Consider the following 20,978-nt stretch of genomic DNA (forward strand, 5'->3'; position numbering starts at 1 on the left):
ATCATTTAAATCCCACTGACTGACTTCTCTTATGTTCCAGGTGGGAAATCAACAGCAAGCTCTGTAAAATCTCATGGTTCTGATGCTGTGAGATTAAGGTAAGTGGTGGAATCTCTGCCAGAAACATCCTGTTGGAAATTTTGTGATTAGTTTGGGGGGCGGGGGTTGAAGTGAATGTTACAGGGCCAAAGTTTTCCTGTGGAACGCAAAAGAACACTTTTGCACCTCCTGGACCTACAACGGATGTAAACTTACTTTTTTGGGCCTCTTCTGGCCCCAATCCCATTCTCCAGTGGGTTGGCCTGGCTGGATCTTCATTGCTGTTTCTTCTCAGGTTGCTGAGTCAATATTACAGTTGGCTCCTGATGACCTGGCTATGGATGTCTGTGTCTCTTACCCAGTTGAGCAGGTCAAAAACCCTGAAGGCTGGCTCTGTCAGATCCAGCACGAGTAAGTGACCTGTGTGATTTTAATTGAGGGGCCGAATAGCCTACTCCTGCTCCTATTTTTTAAGTTTTAACTGCCCATCTGACCAATTTGGGTTAAAATCATCCCCTAGGCAACTAAATTGGTTAGATTTTCTAGTCTAAACCAGTGGTTCTCAAACCTTTTATTTCACTTACCACTTAGGTGGTCCATGAGGTCTTTTGCTTCACTTATCAGTCCAACCCCACACACTTTCACTTGCCACCACAAAAAACTCATCAGAATTAATGGGAAGAATAGTGTTGCTTTTGATGAGACACCAATGAGGTGATCTCTGGTTCCAAGCTGGAGAGCTTTAGTCTCATGTCAGACTCCATAGTTCCTCTTCTTTGTTGTCAGCCCCACAGTTGCATGTTGTAACAATGATATAAATCTTACTTATGTCATACAGGCCCCCACCTGATTTTTAAACAGTTACTGGAGTAAAGAAATAACTTGTTTAAAAAAAACACCAGGCCCTTGACTGCATAGTAACAGACAGTACTTGGAAAGGACAAAGGGGCCACTCCCTGCTCCAATTTAATTCTCAATGGACTTTTGATTACTAGATGTTGAAGGTGAGAGGCTAGCCTTCCCTGTTAACTGCTAAGATGGCCGAATACACAAACAGACGTGGTCAGACCAGTTTAGTCACATGACTAACTGGCTGTAGAAGTTTTTTGAATTTGACCTTGCCACAGAGAATTTGAACTCAGAAAGCTGTTTGCTCCTGGACTGAGAACATCTCTCTCCTGTTTGTTCCCATCTCTTTCTCATGGAACTGGAGACCCATTGAAGACACATGAACCCCAACAGAAATAAAGTCTCCTACAATGACTAAGGTTTAAGAAGAATACTGGGCCCCAACGAAAAGCAAGAATTACCTACAAGCAAGAACTACCCACAAAAGGCCTACAGCAAGCTTGAAACACAGTAACAAGAAACTCTTCTGATATTGCCTCAAACCTCTCTCCGCTATTTTCCTTCTGCTCTTTTCTGTCTCTATTTGCATGTGCGTATTGCTTGTGCATGCTAGGGTGGGGCGCAGCCTGTATCCATAGGCGTTAATCGAATTAGAGTTTAAGTTTTATAAATTTCATTTTCTTCTTTAAACCTAAGAAGGCCTGTTTGTGCTTATTTCTTTGCCTTATAATTGGAAAGGGGTGAACAAGGATTCACCAACGGGGAGCTCAAAACACGGTGTGTTTAAAAATTAAACCTTGTTACAATAAGACCAGGTGAAGGCTGAGAAAGACCCCTACATCTTTCTCACCTGGTCGTAACACTTATAAAACAACATTGTTGTTCCCACTTATGACAACCTGTGCCTCGCACATGGGAGCTAGTCTAGTTGTGTGACATCACGGAGTGGTGGGGATGAAAGTTTTGCCTGTTCTCTTGTATGGCCTCAGCTGTGGCACTGTGTTTGTGACTTGCATGTTAGACCAGTCCGTGGACCACCTAGAGGACCCTTGCTGACCACACTTTGAGAACCACTTGTCTAAACCTTTAATTCTATTAATTGCTAATCGGCTGCAATGAGATGGTCACTTATAATGTTATATACAAAATTTATATGTACATTTAATTCATTTAACTATTTGTACAAATGTATCAAATATTTATGAGTGTTACTTCTGTAGTTTACCTTTTAGTTATAAAAACACTGATGGTGAAATTTCACAACACAACAGATTGAAATTTCATATGTTCATCAAGAGAAATATACTGAGTATATTCATTATAAATCTTTAACATTCCAGTTGTCAAAGTGTTCATGAGTTTTTGATTGCTGTATTAATAAATCTCAACATGTAGCTAACAGAAAGAGAGTCAAAATCACCTATTTGCTACTGTTTAATGTCACGAGCAGATCAAAATACTTCAGATATGCTGATAGAATACTTTTGATCCTATATTTTAGGAACAGTTCAATCAACACTAGAGTTAGTGCTAAAAAAAAGTACAATAAATTTGACTGTAGCTTTTGGGTTTCCTCTCTTTAAGTAGCTTAAAACCAGGTTATTTTAGAAAGGCACCACCTTTAAAATGGCTTCTACAGCTAAATTCTGGAAAACTAGCTTCTATTCCTTTGATTTTTGCATTGAGTATATCAAAAACAATTCAATCAGATCATTAATGTTGATAATTTCCCCAAATTCATATGTTTGGTAGCAATAACTGAATACCCAAGTGCTAGTAACTAATAACATGTATCACCAGATTATTAAGCAATATCACAATCTAATCAGGATAGCCTAAGCATGAATCATATGTTACAACCGGGTGAGGAAGGGGTGTCAGGCTCCCCTCTGTCCCTTTCCGGTTTGACCATAACAGGGTTTAACTTTTAAAACACAGTGGTTTAGCTTCACCTCAGTGAGTCTTTACTCACTGTTCTCTAATTGTAATTGTAAATGAACCAATTAGACAGGCTTTCTTAGGTTTAAACAAGAAAAGTGTAAGTTTGTAATCTTATCACTCTAACACGGTTAAAATTACTAAAAATACGTGATACGACCACACTAGCATGCATATGAGATTAAACACACACAAATAGATACAGAGGATGAGAAAGAATTAAAGAGGGTGGGTTTGGAGTTGTAGATGGAATTCAGTTACTGTCTTTAGTTTTGCTGTAAAGTCTTTGGTGGGAATTGTGGTCTTATAGTTCTCGCTGGGGCCCAATGCACACTTTCAAACTTGCTTCTCTGGCCCCAGAAGGCTGAAGAGGTCCTCTGTCTTGAGGCTTAAGTTGGTTTCGTGGGTCCCTTGGGATTTTGCTTAAGAGTGAGACAGGGAGATAGCTTTCTTCTCTTTTGTCGTCAAAATTGCAGTCAGCCCTTTCTGTGTGGCACAATTCAAAAAGTCCCGAGGTTGGCCAGCAGGTTAGTCATGTGACCAGCTCTGTTTGAAACAGCATCGTCTGTGAGGATTGTTAATTTCAGGAGTTCTCCAGTCACACTCAGTGGGGGAGGAGAGGGGGTGGGAAGGTGTCTCTTATAAAGTCAGTGGCTCTCAATGTCTTTTGATCATCACTATTAGATTAGATTAGAGATACAGCACTGAAACAGGCCCTTCGGCCCACCGAGTCTGTGCCGACCATCAACCACCCATTTATACTAATCCTACACTAATCCCATATTCCTACCAAACATCCCCACCTGTCCCTATATTTCCCTACCACCTACCTATACTAGTGACAATTTATAATGGCCAATTTACCTATCAACCTGCAAGTCTTTTGGCTTGTGGGAGGAAACCGGAGCACCCGGAGAAAACCCACGCAGACACAGGGAGAACTTGCAAACTCCACACAGGCAGTACCCAGAATCGAACCCGGGTCCCTGGAGCTGTGCGGCTGCAGTGCTAACCACTGCACCACTGTGCCGCCCCATTGCCAAAACCCATCTTGCTAATTGAATTAGGGAGCACTCCCATTGTCTCTCTATGCAACTGTCTCTTGGAATGTAAATGTCCAGCCATATTTTAGCTGTTCAGCTCTGTGGTCCTTTTAAACAAGTTTAGTTCAATGTCCAGTAAAAAGTTCAAGTAGTGTTCCATATGACAAAATTAATATGTTTCCAATAGCCAGGTGTGGTTTCAATAACAATATTTATCATTATAGGTGGCACTGGCATCCTTTATGAATGTTTGTGGGTGCTGGTTGTTTCAGTATTCAGGCAAGTACCTCAGTCAGGTGTGGGACTGTATTTCAAGGAGTTTTAGGGGTATAAGGATCAAACACTTAAGATATACTAGTTACAGTTTTGACCTAGCTGGACATTGCCCAGATGTTACTCATAAGTAAGATTGCCTATATAATTTTATTGAAGACTAGTAGAGTTTGCACATGTCTCTCTTTTCCAGAAGAATTTGTCCACAGTTTAACTTTCTTTGCAGACCTTTCGGACATCCGAAGAAACTCAACAGATCAATTTGCTTGTTAACCCTTTCATCAACTGGTTCAAAGCGAATCTATTATTTGAATTGATTTCGACAAATGTCTGGTACTGTTTATTTCTGTCAATTATGCCCCTGATAAATTAATCTGTTTGGTAGTGCAGTCTGTTCAAAAAAGTCCTGATGTAATTGATATTGATTGTCTCTGAAGTGAAGCAATGTGGGTGTGTAGTGGAATTCTTAAATGTAATCAAGAGACAATAAATGAGTCTATTACTTGTCCAGGATGTGGCATCCCAGATTACTTTGTGTATAAGTTCAATTGAAAGGAGGTTCAGGCTTGAAAATGAGAACTGACCTTTTTGTTTAGCACAAGGCAAATTGTATGGAGAAGCCTAATTACTGCTCTCCAGATGTGGTTCTATGATAATGGATGGAATTTCCTTTGAGTCGAATGGCACTGCTATGTCTAGGGGGCATGTATCATAGTGGTTATGCTATTGGACTAATAATCAAGAGGCCTGGACAGTGGCACAGAGACATGAGTTCACAGCAGCTGGGGAATTTAAATGCATGAAATTAATTAAATAACTCTGGAATTAAAAGAGCTAGTATCATTAATGGTGACCATGAAACTGCCAGATTCTTGTTTCTTTAAAAAAGGATCTGGTTCACTAATGTCCTTTAAGGAAGGAAACCTTCTATACTTGCCTGGTCGGGCCTATCAGTTACTCCAGGCCCACTGCAATGTGATTGAATCTTGACTGCCCTCTGAAATTGCCGAGCAAACCACTCAGTTTATCAAAACCACTACGAAAACTACAAAAATTAAAATGATGGACCACCTGGCATCCACCGAGTCATTGAATTCATATATAACAAATGCACACCCTGCCCAGTCAGTCCTGCAAAGTCCACTAACATCTGGGGGCTTCTGCCAAAATTGGGAGAGCTGTCCCACAGATTAGTCAAACAGCAGCCTGACATTGTCATACTCACAGAATCATCCCTTTCAGCCTTTGTTCCAGACTCCTCAATCACAATCGCTGGGTATGCTCTGTCCCACCGGCAGGACAGACCCACTAGAGGTGGTAGCACAGTGGCATACAGTCGGGAGGGAATGACACTGGGAGTCCTCAGCATTGACTCTGGGCCCCATGAAGTCTCATGGCATCAGATCAAACATGGGCAGGGAAACTTCCTGTTGGTTACCACCTAGCGTCCTCCCTCAGCTGATGAATCAGTACTCCTCTATGTTAAGCACCACTTAGGGGAAGCACTGAGGGTGCCAAGGGCACAGAACGTACTCTGGGTGGGGGATTTCAATGTCCATCACTGGGAGTGGCTCAGTCGCAACGCTACTGACTGAGCTGGCTCAGTACTGAAGGACATGGCTGGTGGATGGGGCCTGCAGCAGGTGGTGAGAGAACCAACACAGGGGGAAAATATACTTGACCTCATCCTCACCAATCTACCTGTTGCAGATGCAACTATCCATGATGGTAATGGTAGGGGTGACAGCTACACAGTCCTTTGGAGATGAAGCCCATCTTCACAATGAGGATACCCTCTGTCGTATTGTATGGCACAGCCAATGTACTAAATGGAATAGGTCCAGAACCGATCAAGCAACTCACAACTGGACATGCCTGTCAATGGGATTCCATGACATGCTGTAGGCTATCAGCAGCAGCAGCAAAATTGTATTCCACCACAATCTGTAAAGTCATGGTCTAGCATAATCCTCATTTTACCATTACAATCAAGCCAGGTGCCAACCCTGGTTCCAATGAGGAGTGTAGGAGAGCATGCCAGCAGCAGCATACCAAAATCCATGATACAGAAAGAGCAAAGTGATCCCAGAAGAAATGGATCAGATCAAACTTCTGCAATCATGCCACATCCAGTTATGAATGGTTGTGGTGGACAATTAGGCAACTAATGGGAGGCAGAGGCTCGATGACCATCCCAATGATGCTCAATCTTCAATGACGGTGGAGCCCAGTGCATGACATCACAAGGCTGAAGCATTTGCAACCATCTTCAGCCAGACGTGCCAGGTAGATGATCCATCTCTCCCAACTGATGAGGTCTCCACTATTCATGCAAGTCAGTTTTCAGCCAAATTGATTCACTCCACGTGATATCAAGAAACAGCTGAAAGCATTGGATATAGCAACATCTGTGGGCTCCGACACCATCCCGGCTGTGGCATTGAAGATATGTGCTCCAGAACCAGCCATGCCCCCAGCTAAGCTGTTCCAGTATAGCTACAACACTGGCATCGACCCAAAAATGTGGAAAATTTCCCATGAATGTCCTGTCCACAAAAAGCAGGATAAATCCCAACCAACCAATTACTGTCCCATTAGTCTTGTCTCAATCATCAGTAAAGTGATTGAAGGTGTCATCAACAGCACTATAAAGTGGCAGTTACTCTGCAATAACCTGGTAACCAATGCTCAGTTTGGATTCTGCCAGAGTCACTTGGCTCCAGACCTCATTATAACCTTGGTCCAAACAAGGACAAGAGAGCTGAATTCCTGAGGTGAGGTGAGAGTAACTGCCCTTGACATCCAGGCAGCATATGACTGAGTGTGGCATCAAGAAGCCCTAATAAAATTGAAGTCAATGGAAATAGGGGAAAAACTCTTCACTGGCTGGAGTCATACCTAACGGTCACACCAAGCACAAAGAAAGATGGTTCTGGTTGTTGGAGGACAATCATCACAGCCCCAGGGCATCACTGCAAGGGTTCCTTAGGGTAGCGTCCTAGACCCAATCATCTTAATGACCTTCCCTCCATTGTAAGGTCAGAAGTGGGGATGTTTGCTGATGATTGCATATTCACAACTCCTTAGATAATGGAGTTCATGCCCACATGCAGTGAGACCTGGACAACATTCAGGTTTGGGCTGATAAGTGGCAAGTAACATTCCTGCACATAAGTACTAGGTGCTGACCATCTCCAACAAGAGAAAGTTCAATCATCTCCCCTTGACATTCAGTGGCATTACCATCATCAACTCCCCCATAATCAACAACCTGGGGGTTCACCATTGACCAGAAACTTAACTGGACCAGCAGGATAAATTCTGTGCTATGAGAAGGTCAGAAGCTGAGTATTCTGTGGCGAGTGATTCACTTGCTATGTCCCCAAAGTCTTTTGACTATCGACAAGGCACAAGTCAGGAGTGTGATAGAATAGTCTCCACTTGCCCAGCTAATTGCATCTCCAACAACACTCAACCAGCTCAACACCATCCAGGTCAAAGCTTCCCACTCAATTGTTACCCCACCTTAAACATTAAACTTAACACCTTAAACCCTTCACCACTGGTGCACTGTTTCTGCAGTGTGTACCATCTATAAGATGCACTGGAGCAACTCGCCAATTCTTCTTTGACAGCACCTTCCAAATCCACAACCTCTACCAACTAGAAGAACAATGGCAGCAGATGCATGAGGCCACCACCAAGTTCCCCTCCAAGTTACACACCATCCTGACTTGGAACTATATCGCTGTTCCTTCATTGTCGCCAGGTCAAAATCCTGGAACTCCCTCTCTAACAGCACTGTTGGTGAAACTGCACCTCACGGAATGTAGCGGTTCAAGAAGACAGCTCACCACCATCTTCTCAAGGGCAATTAGTGATGTGCAATAAATGCTGGCCTTTTCAGCAATGTCCACAACCTATGAATGAATTTTTAAAAATTGCCTGAGAAACTGAAGTGAATGATTTCAGTACTTTTAGACTTATTAATCAAATATGAAAATGTTGTTCCTTTCAGACTATTTCGCATGCAATTCTGTTTGTTGCTTGCAATATATAAGTTTTAATTTTTTCTATTATCATTTACCTTGCTATTCAGTGGAATAAGATTCACTTCTTGGTGATCTAGTGGCAAGATGTAATTTTTCATGCGCATTCAATTGTTATGTGTCTGAGGTCTGTAAATTTAATTATTGATATCTCTTCTCTCTTTCTATGTTTCCAATGTCTCTGCATGGCTCTCACACATGTTCCTTTATAGATTAGCTGAATTTTGATTTCTTGAGCTGGATGTTCCTCCAAATTAGGAACATAGGAACAGAAGTAGGCCATTCAGCCCATCGAGTCTGCTCCGCCATTTAATATGATCATGGCTGATCATCCACTTCAATGCTCTTTTCCCATGCTATCTCCAGATCCCTTTCTGTCATTGGTATTTAGAAATCTGTCAATCTCTGCTTTAAACATACTCAATGACTGAGCTTCCACAGCATCTAGGGTAGAGAATTCCAAAGATTCACAACCCTCTGAGTAAAGAAATTTCTCCTCCTCTCGGTCCTAAGTTGCTTCCCTCTTATTTTGAAGTTGTATCCCCTGGTTCTAGACTCCCAACCAGGGGAAAGATCTTACCTGCATCTAACCTGTCTATATCTCTCAGTATTTTGTAGGTTTCAATGAGATCACCTCTCATTTTTCGAAACTCTTGTGGATACAGGCCTGTTTCCCGAATCTCTCTTCATAGAACAGTCCTGCCATCCTGGGAACAAGTCTGGTGAACCTTCGCTGCACTCCCTCTATGGCAATAATATCCTTCCTAAGGTAAGGGGACCAAAACTGCACACAGTACTCAAGGTGTGATCTAACCAAGGTTCTATACAATTGAAGCAAGACTTTGTTACTCCTGTACTCAAATCCTCTTGCAATAAAGGCTAACATACCATTAGCTTTCTAATTTCTTGCTGCTGCTGCATGCTAGCTTTCAGTGACTTATTGACAAGGGCACCCAGGTCCCTTTGTACATCCACACTTTCTAATCTCTTACCATTTAAGAAATACTCTGCTCATCTATTCCTCCTACCAAAGTGGATAACCTCACATTTTTCCACATTAAATTCCATTTGCCATGTTCTTGCCCACTCACTAAGTAACATTCTCAGAAAACTCCAACAGGTTCGTCAAGCATGATTTCCCATTCATAAATCCATGTTGACTATGCCCATTCAAATCTTTATTATCCAAGTGTCCATTTATCACATCCTTTAGAATAGATTCCAGCATTTTCCCTACTGCTGATGTAAAGCTAACAGATCTGTAGTTCCCTGTTTTCTCTCTCTCTTACTTCTGATACAGTGGGGTGACATTTGGTACCTTTCAATCTGCAGGAACATTTCCAGAATCTATATAATTTTGCAAGATGATCACCAATGCATCCACTATCTCCATAGCTACCTCTTTCAACACTCTGAGATGTAGAATATCAGGTCCCAGGGACTTATCGTCCTTCAACCCCATTAATTTCTCCAATACAACCTTCTTACTAATACTAATTTCCTTCAATTCCTCATTCTCCCTAGTCCCTTGGATCTCTAATTCTGGGAGATTTCTTGTAACTTACTCAGTGAAGACACGTACAAAGTAATCATTTAGCTTCTCTGCCATATCTCTATTCCCCATTATAAATTGTCCTGATATTGCCTGTAATGGACCCACATTTGTTTTAGCCAAACATTTCCATTTTTGTACCTATAGAAGCTTCTACAGTCCATTTTTATGTTTTTGCTAGTTTACATTCATATTTTATTCTCCTTTTCTTTATCAGTTTCTTGGTCCTCCTTTGCTGTATTCGAAAATCCTCCTAATCCTCAGGTTTACTACTATTTCTGACAACTTTATAGGCCTTTTATTTTAATCTGATTTGGGGATTTTGTGCCTTGAAGGAATGTATAGTTGTTGTAAACTATGTAATAATTATTTAAAGACTATCCATTGCCTATGTACTTTCATAAATGTTAATGTATTTACCCAGCTCACCTCAATCAATTTGCCCCTCATACCTTCATAATTTCCTTTGTTCAAATTTGATACCTTGGATTCAGATTGAGCTACCTCACTTTCAAACATAATGTAAAATTCTATCATATCTCATTCATGGTCACTCATTCCTAAAGGTTCTTTTAAAACCAAGATTATTAATTAACCTTTTCTCATTACATAATACTAGATCTAAAATAGCTTGTTCTCTAGTCGGTTCCTTAACATACAGCTCTAGAAAATTATGATCCATATTTGGGTGAATTTTGGGTGGTCAATAGAGATTTGGTAACTGCTGGTTTAAAAGCTACAGTCAACTTCCACCATCAGAGCCACACCTTCTGTACTCATTAAGGTCATCACTGCCATGAATTTCCTTACATCTGGATCATTCCAGGCAGCATCCGGTGACATTTACCACATTAGTCAGATAGGAACTCATCACTGCATCAAGAAATTGAATGTCACTCTATTCAGGATGGTTGTCCAATTCATTTCCTTCTCAATGGAACTGAGGAAATAAAAAGAGAGCGTATTCTGTTCTATATAGACCAAGAAGGTCTTGCTTAGACTTTCTGCATACCATTGCCTTAGAAGGCTGAGATTCTACACAGAGGCTATGGGGGAGATTTTACAACTGCTGGCTAAGGAGCTACAGTCCATTTGCACCAGGATGTCCCACAATTTCTTGCAGCAGAAGCCAGAAGGCTTCAATCTAAGTAGCCTGGAGCTGACCTGCAGTTCTAATAGGCCCACAGCTGTGCATCTGTTTCCTAAATATTTTTATGCTGGGAATGGGCCTGATGTTCTTCAAGGCCATGCAAATGGTCCGCATGAAAAAAAACAGAGAAGTTCCTTACGCTAGGTTGCACTGCACCTGTTAAGTGCCCAGTGGAGATTCACAGAAAAAAAAATCTGCTTTTTTTTAAGGCAGTGAGAGACCTGGGTCAAAGAGTAGAATTTAAACTTACCTATATTTATCATGCTTACTTCCCACTGAGTCGTTCCATCTATGTCCCCTAGGCAGGTGTGTTGTTCGTCACTCAAAGATAAAATTGGATCTGTTACCTGACACACAGCTGCATCTCCCTACTACCAACTGCCATCAACCCCAAACTTCTATTCATCTGCTTGCTGCAGCCACGTTCCCATCCAATCACTAGTCTTCATTGCTAATGATCAGATTAGTTGCATTTCTGGCTGTAAGTGTAAGTTGCTTAAGCACTGGATTTCTAAAAGTGGTCTTCAAAGCTGCTTTATTGGTCTTTGTACATGTGGGCTATCATCACGCTTCTGTGTTAAATTACAGAAAACTTGTTGTGGAAGGATGGTGCTGGAGCATATCTTTACTCAATTTCACATTTATTGTACAGAGCAAAAAGGATTACACACAAGTAACTCCTCACTCATAACCTCCACAAGTTTCAGCAACTGTCTCCTTATAAGTGCTCATGTAAGACCCCAATTAACACCCTCCACCTGCAAATAATTAAACAATTGATACATAATTAACATTCACTGCCAGTTTGTGCCTACTAATATCGGCCTGTTAGACAATCGCTCCCCTCTTCTTTTACTCCTGCTGTCTAGAGCTCCCTTAGATATAATATTCCCTTTTTGCTCATCATTGCTGCCGTGATCTGAATAGCCATTACTTCCTAAAGCCCATGCAATACACTGCAAAAGCAAGATTCAACCATGATCAGCAGCTGGCTTTAAGTTGCATTTGCATGGTGAGGTAAACGAGTTCCATATGACTTTGAAAAAAATCTCCATTATTGAAAATTCTGTTAGCAAATATAAAGAACACTGATTTATCAGCACTTGGGGTGGGGGTGAGAAAGGGGCAGTAGTGCTGGGATCTGGGAGCATGGGGAAAGAATTGGTGATCTGGCAGCACTGGGATAGGCTGTTGGAATATTTCAGTATTTTGATTTGGCCGCTGTATAAAGCAACACAGGAAAGGGAAGTCCTAGGGATGTTGAAGCAAGTTCTGGCAACTTGAATGACTGATGGAGAAGTCCTGAGATCTTCAAGTATTCATGAGGTTTCATGGTCTGGAAGCATTGGGAATGATTCTGAAGTTAAGACACACTAGGAATATTGTATAGGAGTTTGTATGATTTGAAAGTAGTGTGAGAAGTCTGGCAATGAAGAATTCTGGGTGCTGCAGAATTGGAGAGGAGGCTGAGTCTGCCAGTATGGGGGCAGGGGGAGAGTTCTGGCATTTGGCATACTCAGGGGAACAGGGGATGGCAACATTATACGGTAGGAAAACAGGGCCCAAAGTGCCCTCAAACCCTTTCAACCTACTGTGCTGCAACCCTTCCATCAAATCCCTGTCCATCAGCCTCTTCCTCCTCTGACCTATGCTCTAAGATGCTACCTTGAACAAGCAGCACCACTTTCTCTTGTCTAAACAGGCCTGCCTTAAAGCATTTAATGGTAACTTTTTTGCTCTGTAATATTAATGGATGAAAAATTATCATGAGAGGCATATCAAGAGCATAGAAGTGTAAAAATTACCCTTTAAAAAGATGGGTTTTGCATTTATAAAGCTCTTTTCATGTCCTCGAGATCTTCCAAAGTGCTTCATAGCCAATTAATTACTGTTATGCACCAGCCGAGATTATGTGCTCAGTTTCTGGAGTGGGGCTTGAACCCATGGCTTCCTGTCTCAGAAGTGAGTGCGACGACTGAACCAAGCTGACACATTCATGTGTTATTGGTGACTTTCCAACTTACACACTTAAAAAAAATGAAAGTCTGTCCACAAATTACCTTATAAAATGCTTGAAGTTCATTGTTTATACAGTCATCAAGTATATACATAAAATACATTATTTCTGCCTCAAAACTGATTGTTTGTATGTTCAATTTTTAAAACAAAGAGGTGTTTTTGTTCTTAAAAGAGATTAATTCTCAATAACAAGTATTTCTTTTCTTTTCTAATCAACAACACATATTAGAATGTATAGAATGTTATTGAGAATGAATTTCTTTTTTAACCATTCATCTCTTCATTTTGATTGTATGCTCAGTTAGAAAATATCTCTCTTTTGAGGCAGAAAGAATGTCTTAGTCCAGTCACACACTTACAGCAATACATAATGGAAACCAGCATTTATTAATAAATGCCATGGCTTTCCCATAGTAAAGGTTTGAAAATTCAATCATCAGTTGCCTTTAAAGTCTTTTGGCAAAAGCAAAGATGAGGGGATGCACCCTTCACCCTTTCAAGTCCTGTTGATGCACATGCACAGATTGCATACTGGAAAATTCTACAAGCTGTACATGCTCAGAATGCACAACTATGATTGGAAACCTTGGCCAGCTGTTGTAAGATATGCAAATCATGTATACATATACATGGAGGGTTAGGATTGGGATTAACCTCATATTATTAAGGCATTGGCTTTGTTTTTACATGCAAATAGCTTGTGAATTTGTCCTGTTGCTAGAAATAATGAAATGGTTAAAGTTGTTCATTCCCAGGATGATTTAGAGTTTAATATGTCAGGGTACAATACAACTGACTGTTCTGCACAGCTTCTGCTGAGCTGCATAAAGTGTGATTCATGCCTGTTCACTTATTTTTGTAGCCACATTGTGAAATTAGATAGCCAAGGCAGTCTTGAGATGGAAAATGTGACAATGAAGCTCAGAATGATTAGTTCTTTCCAAGAAGGTAAACAAGTTGGAATCTGGTGTTTCAAATGTACTATCTCATTTCTGTGGGCTGTTGTTCATAATAACACTTTTCATGCCATAATGAATCATCTAAGACAGTGCACATGACTATGGACCTATAAAAGTGCTGAGCTTTCTTTAACAATTTGTAGAATCGGGATCAAAAGATTTAATGAAGCTGACCTCTCTACCTGGGGAAAAACAGGGTAATTATGTTTATTTTTCTGTATGTCTACTGTTTAGAACAGAGAAAAAACCTGGGCTGGAACAGAAAAAAAAAAGTTTTGCAGATACACAGAAATAAGGAAGATAAATGCGATACAACCATTAATTAATTATTAAAAGGGGTGCAAGCCTGAACACACTAGCCATTTAAAAAACGATTTATGAGAAGGCAAACCACACAGACAACCCAGGAACATACAGAAGACTTGCATCAACTATCCCAGATTTAAGCAAAAGCAATCATGTGTGCATAACCATTGCCAGTCTTTCCAGCCTTTACAGAGACAGACAGCAACCCAGGGTCATACTGGAGGAAATGGTTAGTAAGATTTGAATGCCTAATGGTGGCACGTGACATCAGTACATCCCAAAGAAAGAGCGCATTATTCCTACACAATGCTGGACCAAAAATCAGCAATATCTTCGATACACTCACAAACACTGGAACGAACGATAATTATGCTGTAACAAGATATTTTCAACCGAGGGCAAATCCACACTATGAAATTTATGTCTTCAGACAAGGTAAACAAAATAAGTGCAAGACCCTTGACCACTACGTGATGAGACTCAGAAGTCTGAGCCAGAATTGCAATTTCACAGACGTGGACAAAGAAATCATCTTCCAGATCATTATGTCCTGCCAATCACCAAGACTAAGAAGGCAAGCTTTCAGAGAGGGCAAATCGTTAAACTTGCAAAGGGTACTTGATATTGCCAGAATACTGTAAGCCAGAAAAAGAAAAGCCAAAGTCTTCGAAGGGAAAGAGGCAAATAACATAAGATGAGAATCCCCTGAGGCCAGGTCAGGATCATCGACAGAATCCGTGAATGTCCCCCACAAGAGGAAGGTCTCACCAGAGAAACACACCAAACACAAGAGCACAGAGGAAACCCAGAGAAAGGTCCAAGGCACATCAAGGAAGACCAAGACAGAGATCACAATCAGATCACATTCAAACATGCAATTATTGCAATGGTGCATATCCTCACTCCAAAACATATCCTTCAAGAGGAAAGAAGTGTAAAGTCTGCAGAAAAATGGGACATTTCTCAAGAGTATGCCAATTGAAGCTTGCACAAGTCATTAATAGTGTTGAATGCCAGAAGGAAACTTACATATTCACAGCACAAGAGAAGATTTTTGTTGTTCACAACAAGAACCGATGCCTGCCCATGTGTGATGTGTTCATAGGCAATTCAACAATCTCCGCAGTAATTGATTCAGGTGCAACAGTCAACATAATGGATGCTCCAACATTCCATTAGGCACAGAGAAAACAAAAATTGCAACTGAATAAGCCGATATCTAAAATCCATTCCATACCAGAAAAGATGTAGAGAAAGAATTGGGCAGATTAGAGAAGGTGAACATTATTGAAAGACAGAGGGCCAACACCATGGATCAGCCCAATTGTTGTAGTCCCCAAACCTACAGGACAAGTATGAATTTGCATGGACATGAGACAGGCCAACAAAGCAATCAAATGAGAAAGGCACCTAATGCCAATGCTAGATAAGATCATTGAAGACATGAATGGGTCAATAATCTTCAGTACCCTAGACCTGACCACTTGATATCACCAATTTGAGTTAGACAAATCCAGTCGATATATAACTACCTTCAGTACCCCATTGGATTAAGAAGGTTCAAGCGCTTAATGTTCACAGGAAATGCAGCAGTAACAGAACTACTTACAGGTCTGAATGGAGTCAAGAATGTCTCAGATGACATTATTTGTACTGGAGAACACAAGCAGAATTTGACAAGCACTTACAAGCAGTTTTGGATTGACTCCAAGTGCACAATTTGCAACTTAGTAAAGGTAAGTGCACCTTTTCAACTATGGAAGTGAAGTTCTACGGGCACATATTTAATGATAAATGTCTATTTCCAGATTCTAAGAAGGTGAAGACGATGTTGAAAGCAGGTCCTCCCACGAATGCAAAACAAGTCAAATCTCCCCCAGGATTAGCATTGTACATCTCGAGATTTAGTTTAGTTTAGTTTAGAGATACAACACTGAAACAGGCCCTTCGGCCCACTGAGTCTGTGCCGACCATCAACCACCCATTTATACTAATCTCATATTCCTACCACATCCCCACCTGTCCCTATATTCCCCTACCACCTACCTATACAAGGGGCAATTTATAATGGCCAATTAACCTATCAACCAGCAAGTCTTTGGCATGTGGGAGGAAACCGGAGCACCCGGAGGAAACCCACGCAGACACAGGGAGAACTTGCAAACTCCACACAGGCAGTACCCAGAATTGAACCCAGGTTGCTGGAGCTGTGAGGCTGTGGTGCTAACCACTGCGCCACTGTGCCGCCCAGAGTATACTTCCATCACAGTCCCACTTCAACAGCTCACTTGACAAGATGTCAATTGGAAACGGGATGAGGAAGAAGTGCAGGCATTTCATAACTTAAAGAAAGCTGTGACAAACAAACAAACAATGCCTTATTTCAATCCCAGAAGACAAACTGAGTTGATAGTAGATGCCAGTCCAGTTGATCTTGGAGCCATGCTCTGCCAAGACAACAAACCAACATTATGCAAGCAGATTATTGACAGACACAGAAACATGATATTCATAGACAGAGAAAGAAATACTCGCAGTTGTATGGGGAGTGGAACATTTCCACCTTTACCCACACTGAGCAAAGTTTAATGTTGTGACAGCTCACAAACCACTGATGGGCATTTTTACAAAACTGAAACCAATATCCACAAGAATCAAGAGATGGAGATTGAGACTCCTGCTGTACAACTGTCAACTAATATACAAACCAGGCAAAGATGAAGAGAACCCAACCGACTTTTTAAGTCAAAATCCAATCAAAGATAATGCTGCTGAGCCTGAATTGGACATTGACTACCTAAGTTACATATGCGGTCATGCCATGCCTAAGGCCATTATGAGAGACGAAGTAGGAGAAGAAACAGGGAAAGATGAAACATTACAACTTCTCATGAAAGCCTTACAAACACAGAAGCATGATGATTGGAAACACCCTGATGTAAAAGTATACCAAGGATGAGTTCACAGCACATGACTGACTCATACTCAGAGGCAACAGAATTGTTCTCCCTACACATTTAAGGAGAAAAGCAATTGAGATCAAGGAATTGTAAAGACAAAAAACCTTCTGTGAGAGAAGATAGGGTTCCTGGAATTGCAAAAATGGTAGAAGAAGCAGTAAGAGAATGCATACCATGCCAAGCAGTCACAAATTACTTAACTGGGAATCGACAAGGCAGCGGAGCGGTGTGCAAGCAGACCAGAGTGGGAGGATATAAATTGGGGCCGAGGCTTGAGGCCTACACTTACCTGGGAGTCGGAGAGGCACACCAGTCAACTGCTTGGAATCGGAGCGCACTGGGTTTGAAGGAAGAGTGAAAAAAATAGCAAACAGTGATGTCCCAGCAAAGTCGTAAGTTGATTGGTCGATGAGTATCTACTGTAAGGGTCTGTGTGCAAAGAGCTAGATTAATTCACTACTTTTAGGAAAGGTGTGTAAATAACTGGAATATAGAAAAACATAAAAGCTGGTGAGTCTGCTGTTGTTTTTTAGTTTCAGCAGTAAGGCTTATTCCATTACCAAGGTTAAATTAGTACAGTAAGTGCTGGTGAGGTGGGACATTAATTTAAAAAAATAACAAAATAATTAATTTAATAGTTAATTAAAACACATTAAGGATGGGAGGGAAGGTGATGTGTTGCAGCTGCAGGATGTGGGAATTGTTGGACACCAGTGTGATCCATGTCTGCAGTAAGTGTCTGCAGTTTGAGAACCTTCGACTCAGAGTCAGTGAGCTGGAGGCTGAGCTACAGACAGTGCAATGCATCAGGAAGGAGGAAAGTTACCTGAACACTTTGTTCCAGAAGGCAGTCATACTCTATGGGATAGGTGTTGTATGATTGCCTTTAAGAGTGATGTCCCTTTAAGATCTTAGTATGCTAATAAGCCAAGTACCAGGAGGCAGCCATGTGACTCAGAGCCTGAGTCACTCTGCAACTGTAACACCCAGAGTGAGGTTCTGTAAATAGTTTGCTCTGTACTGTACATAATAAGTTAGCTGTAATTAACCTGTTTGAGATCTTCAACCAACTGGACTCCACACATCTCATTTATGGTGCATCAGACAACATAAAAGAACTCATTACATGATGGAAGCTGTGGTGGAAATACAAAGTCTAGGCTTGAAGACCACAGGTAAAATAGCTCTGAAAATGATAATTCCTCCAGCCAATACAGAGAAATGTTAGAAAAAAATATTGGTTCAAACAGTAAAGAAAAGAAGAACATACCTCAAGCTGTGGAAGACAGAGCTCAGAACGAAAGGCTGCAAGTAAATCAGGTAAGTCATTGCACTGATGAGCAAAGGATACTGATTTTAAAAGGAAAGAAGCATTGAATCCTTCAAAAAATTGTTTTTTTTCAAAAGCTTCTTGTAGAAATAAACGACTCCTTTCCTGAGCTTATTGAGATTGGCGCCATTACAGGAGGCATCAATTAGAAAAAACACAGGGAAACCCAGATCACTGCAGAGCCTTCTTCCACGCAGCCAAAGTTAAAAAAATTAAACCACTCAAGCATAAATAAGCACAAAGCCACAGTAAAAAAAATTAAAACTACTTAAGCATGAAGAACATAAACAAACTCTAGCAGCTAGTGAGTAGCTGTGTAAACAGAACAGGCTTAAGTGTTGGAAGCAAGAAAACACACAGTACTAGCAAACACTTGCTCCTGTCAATCGAAGAAGTTAGAATAAATAAGAGAGTCTTTTAAAGAGGAAAGAGTGCAGAGTCATAGAACCAGTCTTAAAGCAAGTTTTAATGCAAAATAACAGCAGAAATATGGATACCAAATCTCCCAGCAAGAACTGGAAGGCCTTGGATATCCTACAGACTGAAAAAATACTAATAGCAGCTGGAAATGAGGGATGCCACAGAATCAACCTCTGAATTATCTGAAGAGCACCAGAAAGATCCCACAAAGATATGGAAAGTGCTGGAAGAGCAACTCCAAGTGAAGTTTAGAATTCACCACCTGGAATTGATGTCCTACAGGCAACAGCCACAGGAATCAATTGCTGGTTCTTTAGTAGATGCCGTAGAAAGGGCAACAAATGTGATTTCTCAGAATCTGAGCTGTCAGACTGAATAATAGAGCTAGTGAGTGTATTGACACCATTGAAGATTTTCAGAAAGACCTCTTGGGGGAAAAAGAAAGGCCACAGCATTGATGCACTGTGAGAAGATGGCAGGAAATATTAAGTCATTGCAGCTGGACAAAAGCACCTGCAAGCACTAGATGCAGCCAACAGTATCGGAACCATAACCAGGTCGAAAAGAGCAAGCAAGCTGTATGGTAAGTGCAGTCTGTTCAACTCACCGCGAAATTACCCTGCATTTCATGACCTGCGCAAGGCGTGTGGTGCAAAATGACACTGGGCCTGCCAATGCAAGAAATCTGGTTTTAAAGGCAGGGCCAGAAAGCACAACAGGACACAAACAAACTGAAGACATGCACAGCAATAGGGCAACAGCAGCAAGGAGAGCGCCTGCGTAAATGCAAGCTGATACAGGAAGTCCACAGCAAAACAGACCTGAGACAAGACTCAACAAGGAGTCAGAAGGCAAACATGTGTTCCACATTGTGAATCTGACACATCATGTTGATGAAGTCAAACAGCTGGAAGCTTTCACCACTATTAATATCATGTGCCCAAAGAAAGCTGGCAAACATACTCTCAAGGACAAGATTGATACCGGCGCTAGTGCAAATATCTGACCAGTCAGAATACTCAAAGACATGTATCGGAGTCATTGGAAATCAATCATACAACTGCCAAGTTATCTGCACCCATTCCTTGCAGTGGCACATTAACAATGCAATGCAGCTATAGAAAGTCAGTATGGAAACCACAAACATTCTACTCAGTAGACACGAGAGGACCAGCAGTGGCAGGATTGCCAGTGTGTACGGACCTCAACATCGTGACCATCAACGAGGTCACCAAGGTACCTATTACAGCAGAAGAGACCAAGGGTCCCAGCATTTTGTCAGTCCATGACCTCCACAAATGTACCCGGACAGTTTTGATGCCATGGGAGATTTCAAAGGCAATGCCATACTGCACCTGAGAGAGACGATGAAATTCCGTCAGTCAATCCCCCTGGAAAGTGCAGCGTGCATGTACAAGAAAAGCTTAACCGTGCATTAGATGACGTGGAAACAATGGCATCATCCATTGCGAACATCATCACACAGACTGATGCAGCTCAATCATGTGTGGACCTGAGAGGAGGCGGATCTGGAGCAGGACCTATGGAAATAAAGAGTGGAGCTTGAGGTCCCTACCTAACTTAGACCGGAGCAGCGGCAGTCAGCGACGGATCTGGGAGGAGGCAGTCCAGAGTGGGACCTGTGGAAATAAAGAGCGGGGCTTGAGGCCCTCACCTACCTCAGACTGGAGCAGCAGCAGTCGGCGGTGGAGCAGGGAGGAGGCAGATCCAGAGCGGGACCTGTGGAAATAAAGAGCAGGGCTCGAGGCCCTCACCTACCTCAGACTGGAGCAGCAGCAGCAGTCAGCGGCTCTGTCTGTGTCCCCGCATGCTGGGTTTTAAAAGAGGATAAAACACGAACAGTGGCATCATGGGAAATCTGTAGGCTCATTGGCTGGGTAAGTAACAGCTGTTATTGCCTGTAAATAGCTTTAAAAAATCAGGCAATAAAGTTATTTTTTTAAATCCTCAAATAGCTACCTTGTAAGTGATAAGGTTGATACTACTAAGGTTTTTTAAATAGTGTAATTTATTAATAATTACTAATTAGAATAGTGCTGTTTGGACAAAGTAAGGCTGTGAGTTGTGTGT

General features: G+C 41.5%; 1 long non-coding RNA gene across 1 annotated transcript in view; it reads right to left on the reverse strand.

Annotated features, from left to right (window-relative positions):
- LOC137374882 (uncharacterized) overlaps positions 1-20,736 on the reverse strand; it is a 43,672-nt gene extending 22,936 nt beyond the window's left edge. The window contains exon 1 of the long non-coding RNA XR_010975911.1: positions 20,667-20,736. This is a non-coding gene — a long non-coding RNA (uncharacterized lncRNA). The remainder of the gene's footprint in view (positions 1-20,666) is intronic.
- Positions 20,737-20,978: the final 242 nt, after the last annotated feature.

Source organism: Heterodontus francisci, chromosome 11 (genome assembly GCF_036365525.1).
Source record: "Heterodontus francisci isolate sHetFra1 chromosome 11, sHetFra1.hap1, whole genome shotgun sequence".
Lineage (NCBI taxonomy): Eukaryota > Metazoa > Chordata > Chondrichthyes > Heterodontiformes > Heterodontidae > Heterodontus > Heterodontus francisci.